This window comes from Cyprinodon tularosa, unplaced genomic scaffold (assembly GCF_016077235.1).
Source record: "Cyprinodon tularosa strain WSP-4 unplaced genomic scaffold, ASM1607723v1 ctg284, whole genome shotgun sequence".
In the NCBI taxonomy this organism is placed as follows: domain Eukaryota; kingdom Metazoa; phylum Chordata; class Actinopteri; order Cyprinodontiformes; family Cyprinodontidae; genus Cyprinodon; species Cyprinodon tularosa.
This window is the reverse complement of record NW_024038990.1, coordinates 174,679-181,982: the sequence shown is the minus strand read 5'-3', so window position 1 is coordinate 181,982 and position 7,304 is coordinate 174,679.

The window sequence follows — 7,304 nt, the reverse complement described above, 5'->3', positions numbered from 1 at the left end:
TATTTCTATAAGTGGCATTCTTTAACAATGATGTCTAATTATCTGGGAGGGGTGGGAGGACTGACTTGACGGCACGAATCTTATTTTTTTATTTTTTCCCCTTTTAGCGGTCTCAGTTCAGAGACCGGCACCAACCTCACTGCCAATTTAATCCACCAAAGTTCAATTTCAGTCCCTCTTATTTCTTTTTTTTTCTCTGTCCGGAAATTAAATTCAGATTAAAAAATATTCTCCGATTTAATTTTTATTTTTTTGTTTAATTTTTTTCTGAGTTGAAACGTTTAGGATTCAGAAAAAAGTGCATCGATTTACATTAAAAAGTGTTATTTAAACTATGTATGTTCTGATACATTGACAGGGATTTAAACACAATTCTAATCACTTCTGAGAAGTGGAGGGGAAAAAAAAGAACCTCGGTAGAACTCTTAACAGGATGAATAACGCAAAAAAAGAAAAGAATAGGTGAGTACCCAAGCATTTCTGCTTCTCTTCTGATTTTTTTTTAGGGATATTTGCTTATGTCTAATCAGGCTGCATGATCAGTAGTCTTGTTTATCATAAGTGAGCAAAAGTCTCATATCTAACTTGTCTTCCGTCCGGAGCGCTGTGGGTGTCTTTAATGGAAATATAAAGCCTAACTCGGCTCATTCAAATCACGTCTGCTCCAAATGTTTACAATTTTTTTGTTAATTCCTCTTTATATAGCATCACTAACCGGTCCAGACGCATCCTCTGCTCTGGTCCTCGCATCTTTTTACTTTTCTTCGTATTTATTTTCTCTTGTCCATATCAATGCTTTTCTGTTGCTCCGAATAAAACGCCGTACTGTGACCCGACTGGACTTTACCGACGGTATGAATGAGTGACGAGAAACTTTACACACTTCAGCTGAACATGACACACAAACATAAACATGGAGAGAGGGGGGGAAGAAAAAAAACTCATACAGGAAACTGCAACGATATTAAAGATGTAAAGAAACTGTATTGGATTTAAAAATTGTTCAGATGAAATACTGTAAGAAAAACCAACAAAAAAATAAAGTTATGTTTCAACCCTTTGATTTTTGTTTTTCATTTTTGCTGACTAAAGGCCAAAATTGGTTAGGCCAATAGAACCATTGGAGACCAAATCTGATAAGTCGGCATTAGGGGTGAGTATTGGCATTGGTGTTGCGATACGATACGTGTCACGACACGATATAACAATATCACTATATATTATTGTATTTTACAAGGTATCAAAATTAAATGTATGGATAAAAAAGCACGTCTGCAAATGTTCATCTGCAGATACTGGTATCCATGTTATGTGGGGTTTGAGTCGGTCTGTCTTCCACTGTGATTGCCTCAATTACAGATAGGGCGCCACAGCGGTATCTGCCAGAGTGGTAGCCTGGGTGCCATTCCGAACTAAGTCCCGCCCACAACGTTTGAGGTCGGGAAGTTCGGCCTGGCATTGCTTAATAGTAGCGTGAGTATGCTCGCACAATATCTGGCGGGCCAATCAAATTGTCAGGGCGGGCTTTATATGATGATGGACCAAAGCACCCATGGGTGACGACAACAATGGCTGCCGCTGGAGAGTTGAGGTGTGTAGATTCTGCTATCAGGTCTGTTCTGGGGCCCCTGCTCTTCATCATCTACCTCCTTCCCCTTGGCAATATCTTCCGTAAATTCAACATCCACTTCCACTGCTATGCCGATGACACCCAGCTCTACCTCACCACGCAACCATCGTCCTCTCTTCCGCCCACCTCCCTCACAAATTGCATCTGTGAATTAAAGGCCTGGTTAACCAACAACTTCCTTCAATTAAACAGTAGTAAAACCGAGGTTCTCCTCATTGGCACCAAATCAACTCTTTCCAAAACCGACAGTTTCCAAGTCACTATTGATAGTTCCTCCATCTCCCCCTCCCCCCAGGTTAAGAGTCTGGGTGTCATCCTCGATAGCACACTTTTTTTCCAATCCCATATAAATAACATTACCCGGTCTGCCTACTTCCACTTAAGAAACATCAACCACCTCCATCCCTCCCTTACCCCACACACTACTGCCATACTTGTGCACAGCCTTGTCACCTCCCGACTGGATTACTGCAACTCCCTCCACTTTGGACTTCCTCAGAAATCACTCAACAAACTACAACTGGTCCAGAACTCAGCTGCTCGCATCATAACAAGAACTCGCTCTATCCACCACATCACTCCATTCCTCCGACAGCTCCACTGGCTCCCCGTACAGTTCCGCATTCAATATAAAATTATCATGGTGACATTCAAGGCACTTCACCACCTTGCCCCCCCATATCTGTCAGACCTCCTGCATGTTCCCACCCCCTCCCGTGCTCTTAGATCCTCATCTGCTTTGCACCTGTCTGTCCGCTCTGCCCGTCTCACCACCATGAGGAGCAGAGCATTCAGCCGCTCTGCCCCCCGCCTCTGGAAGTCTCTACCACCCCAACTTAGAAACACAGACTCAATTCTCCATTTTAAAATGCAACTCAAAACCCATCTGTTCAAGATTGCTTATTCTCTTTAAATTTCAATTTCACTGTCACAGCCTCTGTATTTTTTAAATGTTTTTAAATGTCTTTATTTTTATTTTTTCTGACACTTTTTTATGCTTTTGTACGGTGACCTTGAGTGTCCAGAAAGGCGCCTTTTTAAATAAAATGTATTATTATTGTTCTACAAGATATCGACAGCAAATTAATTTTAAAAGAGGAACAGAGAAACGCGATCAAGGCTCATCTTCTTATTCTATACTGCACACTTTGATTTTTGTTGACAACAATTATGCGTTGCTTAACGTATGTCACGCATTCCGTTGCTCTTATTGGTTGTAGGTCTATCCAATTGAGTGCAGAGGCATTTTTTTTCTGGTTCGTTCGAAAACAATAATCACAGCTCTATGGAGCAGTATCAGACTCATATTCTGACTAGAATTGAGTAGGACTACGTCAGGCTACCAGAGTGGCGGTGCATTGAGCAAAAATTGGTTGGAAAGACGTCAATTTACATCCAAAAGACATCTACATTTGGGTGAAAGGTCAAAAGCCGTAATCTTCAGATTGTTGAAAAGACGTTGAAAACTGGTTTTGTAACGTCTTTTATTGGACTAAAGTGGGACAAAATCAGACTGACCAAACAGCCTGATTTTCAACCATTTCTGGACTAAATCAAGAATATGATGGACCGACCAGATTAAGTGTAAAAATCGTCTAAATGACGTCTGGTGTTTGGGGGGTTGCCCATTTTCTCATTGTTTTAGGTAAAAAATTATTGAATTTAATTTTTGAATTCTCCAACACCCTAAAATAATATCCAGAGCCACAACTTCTTACCTAATTACCCACACCAAGGAGGTTATGTTTTTCTGTCGTGTTTGTTTGTCTGTTAGCAGGATTAATTAAAAAGTTCGGAATAGATTTTAATGACATTTTTACCAGGGGTGCACCTCATGCCAACTAACCATTTGGTGATGATCCAGATCATAATCTGGATACAAGACCTTTTTTAAAAGATTTGCTTATATTGTGAGATAAGGACATTTAGGGGATCAAGCAGTTCGACCCTAAACCAGAGGGTGGCAGCAGAGACTATTGAGAGCTTAAGTCCAGAATGTATTATTGTAAATGCAAAAAAAATGGAAAAAAGGAGCTGTCACCATCCGATCCGTACAATCAGCTCATTTGTGCATGCACTACCAGATATCCATCCGGCTCATTCTCCATTTTACTTCGTAAAAAAAAATACCTGAATTAAGGAAGTATACAAAACTATATTGTGTTAAATGTTAATATTGTATTTCCTGAGAAAATAAATATCTTAAAATCTTTTTTTTTTTTCTTTTTTCACTCGTCGGTGTCTGATCTCACTGGAAATTGGATCCTATGCTCCTTCCGGGAGCTAATTTTTTAGATCCTTGGATTCAAATATAAATCTATTTTTTTTTAGTTTTATGTTTTCCTTTCTTGTTAACCTTGTGATATATAGCACGAAATCTAAAGAAAGAAACAATTAAAATTCAGATAAACATGGTTTAATCATATTTTGCCGGGCTACGCTGAGCATGGCCGATTATGTTGGCAGTATTAGATGCAGAAAATGTAAAAAAAAATGTAAATAGCATCAAAATTGACTCAAGAATGCTCATACACATCTGTAAAAATTAATTTCTATGATTTTTCTAAGTGACTTAAAGATAAAAATAAGTGTGTGTAGTACCACAATCACATTATTTATGGCGACCTGGATGAATATATTTACTTGCACATGCTCATATGAGCTAATTGTTCGGATAGGTCCAGGAGCCATCCTTCCTCAGATTCCTGCTTGCTGATCAAAGAAGAAAGCAGAATGTGAGCAGAACAGACACCAGAGGCTGCAGACAAGCTGTGAATCTCAGGGCAGCTTACAGAAGCATGTTGGTTTGTTTGCTATTAGGATTACTTGACACGTTATCATTGGATTTTAAGGATATTTTTACTGGAGGTGTATCTCATCCCCAGGAACAATTCATTAAAATTTCGTGATGTCACCTACGCAGGTTATGAATTCTTACCAGTTTGAATGTTGGCTCCATATTAAGGGCACTCTTTGATTGAAACTGATCCAGCAACTTCTAATGCTACGTTCACACCTAAAGCAGCAGAAGTTGCTAGTTTACATGCAAAGTCAATGTTTGACGCACACCCTGGCACAGGAAAAGGTCCTGCAGCTCATTTAAAGCAGAGCCTCATGAGCTTGTGAGCATCTGAGGCATTTCAGAAGCAGCAGCTAATAAAGTAGGGAAAATTGAACTTTTGCTGCTCGACGCGCCACATCAACCAATCAGAGAAGCTGATCTGGGAGCTGGCAGGGAGACAGACGCAGCGCTGCAGATCGCTATGATCACTCCTCTGAGTTCGGTGCTGCTAACCACAGATCTACAGCTGTTGATTGGCTGTGCAGCGTGGTTAGGCCGGTTCTTCCTGAAGTCGACCATGATCTCCTTCATCTCCACATTCAGGATCAGGTTGTTGTCTCTGCATCAGCCCCCCAGCTGCTCCACCTCCTCTCTGTAGTACTGTACTTTTGAATACTTAAGTATTTTTCAAAAGGTAGTACTTTAACTTGAGTAGATGTTTAACCAGGTAACTTTTACTTGTAGCTGAGTAAGATTTGATTATGAAGTATCAATGCTTTTAATCAAGTACTATAGTTGAGTAATTCGTCTACCATTGCTTATTGACAAACTAACATAAAAACTTAATTAAACAGACAAATACTGGACAGATACTAAGGACTTTTTCCCTTAAATTGAACGAATATAACACAAACATCCAAAACAAGGAATAAATAAACAAATAAACAAATTCCCCTTTCCATTACAACAAGTGGTGTGATTCGCTGATGAAGCTGCATTGACCATATAAGGAGAGGAAAGCTGGAGCTCAAAAGGAAACTGGCAACCTAAAGAAAAAGAAATGAATCCACTGCATTTTAACCAAAAGTTTGCAAACTGACAAATGTACTTAACGAAATGTGTGCATTGCAAATAGCTAGTAAAGAGTCGGGCTAATGAAAATATGAATTGAAATCTATATGTAAACTAAATAAAAATATAAGCCAGTTTCCATCCCTCATCACCTTTAGAGTGTGAAGGCTGGATGTCACACAGATGTTACAGGACAGCTGGTCAGAGCTGAAGGAAAGATGGATGGAGCTGTTTACACTGCAGCCTCTGATGTTTGCAAGAGGCTGAAAAAGATGATCGGTCGAGGATTTCGGAGCACTAAAGATCAGATCAGAGTATGCAGTTCTTCTCTGTTAGAAAGATGGATTGGAATGCAGTGAAAAGCTGAAAACTGACTCTTTCCATCAGGTGTCGCTACTGAGATGTTTTGCAAAAGAGATTTGTAGATTATTTTATTCTCTAGATCCAAAACCCTGTGACCCAAGAAATAACAATGCAACTGACCGACGTTACATTGCTAATTACTTCAGTCTTTATAAATACAAAAGTGATTATATTCATTTTGGAACAAATGTACCATTTTATTGACATTTATTTATTGAATCCATCAATTTAAATATTATTTTATTTATTTTATTGTGCATTTTACAATTTAACAGTACATTCAATGTTTACATTAATAAATACATTTTACATCTGGATATTTCATGGTACATTTATGTATTTCATGGCATATTTTGCACCTTCATACCGCAGTATACCTCAGGGACCACAGCAGCTATAATTGTGGAAATCTAAAACATACAAGGCTTTCTTTAAGATTTTTTTTGCACAAAAAAAAATATAATTCTGCATATTTTATTCTTTTACCTCACAGTGCTACTTTGTGTTGTTTATACATAGTTTCACAGCGTGTTCAATGTTATAGCAGGTACTGTGTCTCACTAAAGCGAGCACACCAAAAACATGTTTCTAATCATTATGCTTCTGTTAGACAACACTAAAGATGCGACGTTTTGGTAAAGAGCAGAACGTCTTTGCTGCAGTCAAGCATGGCGGTGTGATGGTCATTGTTTAAGACTCATATAGACAATAAGAGACAGAGGTCACCACATTATTATTTGACATTGTATCTATCATATACTTATAAGATATGATAAAAAAAATTTTCAGTAATATGAGGAGTGCACTCACTTGGATTTAAATACTGTCTTCAAGGGTTTCTTTGGACATTTTAGATATTTAATCCTCCACAATTTAGGTTTTCTTTGGGTATTTTGGGTCCACCTCTGATAGTTCATAAACATTCATGTTGGGTATCATTGGAGTCCAGATTTGTGTTGGACAAAATCATAAACACTCAGACCCCAAAATCCAAGAGGAATCTTCTAAACTTGAAGGTTTACAAAATGTATTATAGATCTCATAGATTTGATGGTTAACCTCACATCATACCACCTATGTTATAGAGGTCTGAGGCTCGTACCACGAAGCCAGCTCAACCTATCGGGATTATTTCCAGACAGTTTAATCAATCCACAACAATTGTAATCAGGATCAGAACTTTTTATATTTAGTATATATATATATATATATGATTTTCATAATTTGATGAATATGAATTTGCATAGAATTCCAGAGTTCAGGAAAGTGGCCATGCAGGAAAGTTGATGAATTCATCATCTGCATCACTGGATACTTGATGGACATCTGCACAGTCAGTATTTCCCCCGAGCCGCTCAGCTTGGCCGTACATGAAGTCTGTGATAAAGTGAGGGATGCACTGCTGCGGGTCACACAGCCGACACATCTGGCATATACATGCAGTCTGGCCCATGACAA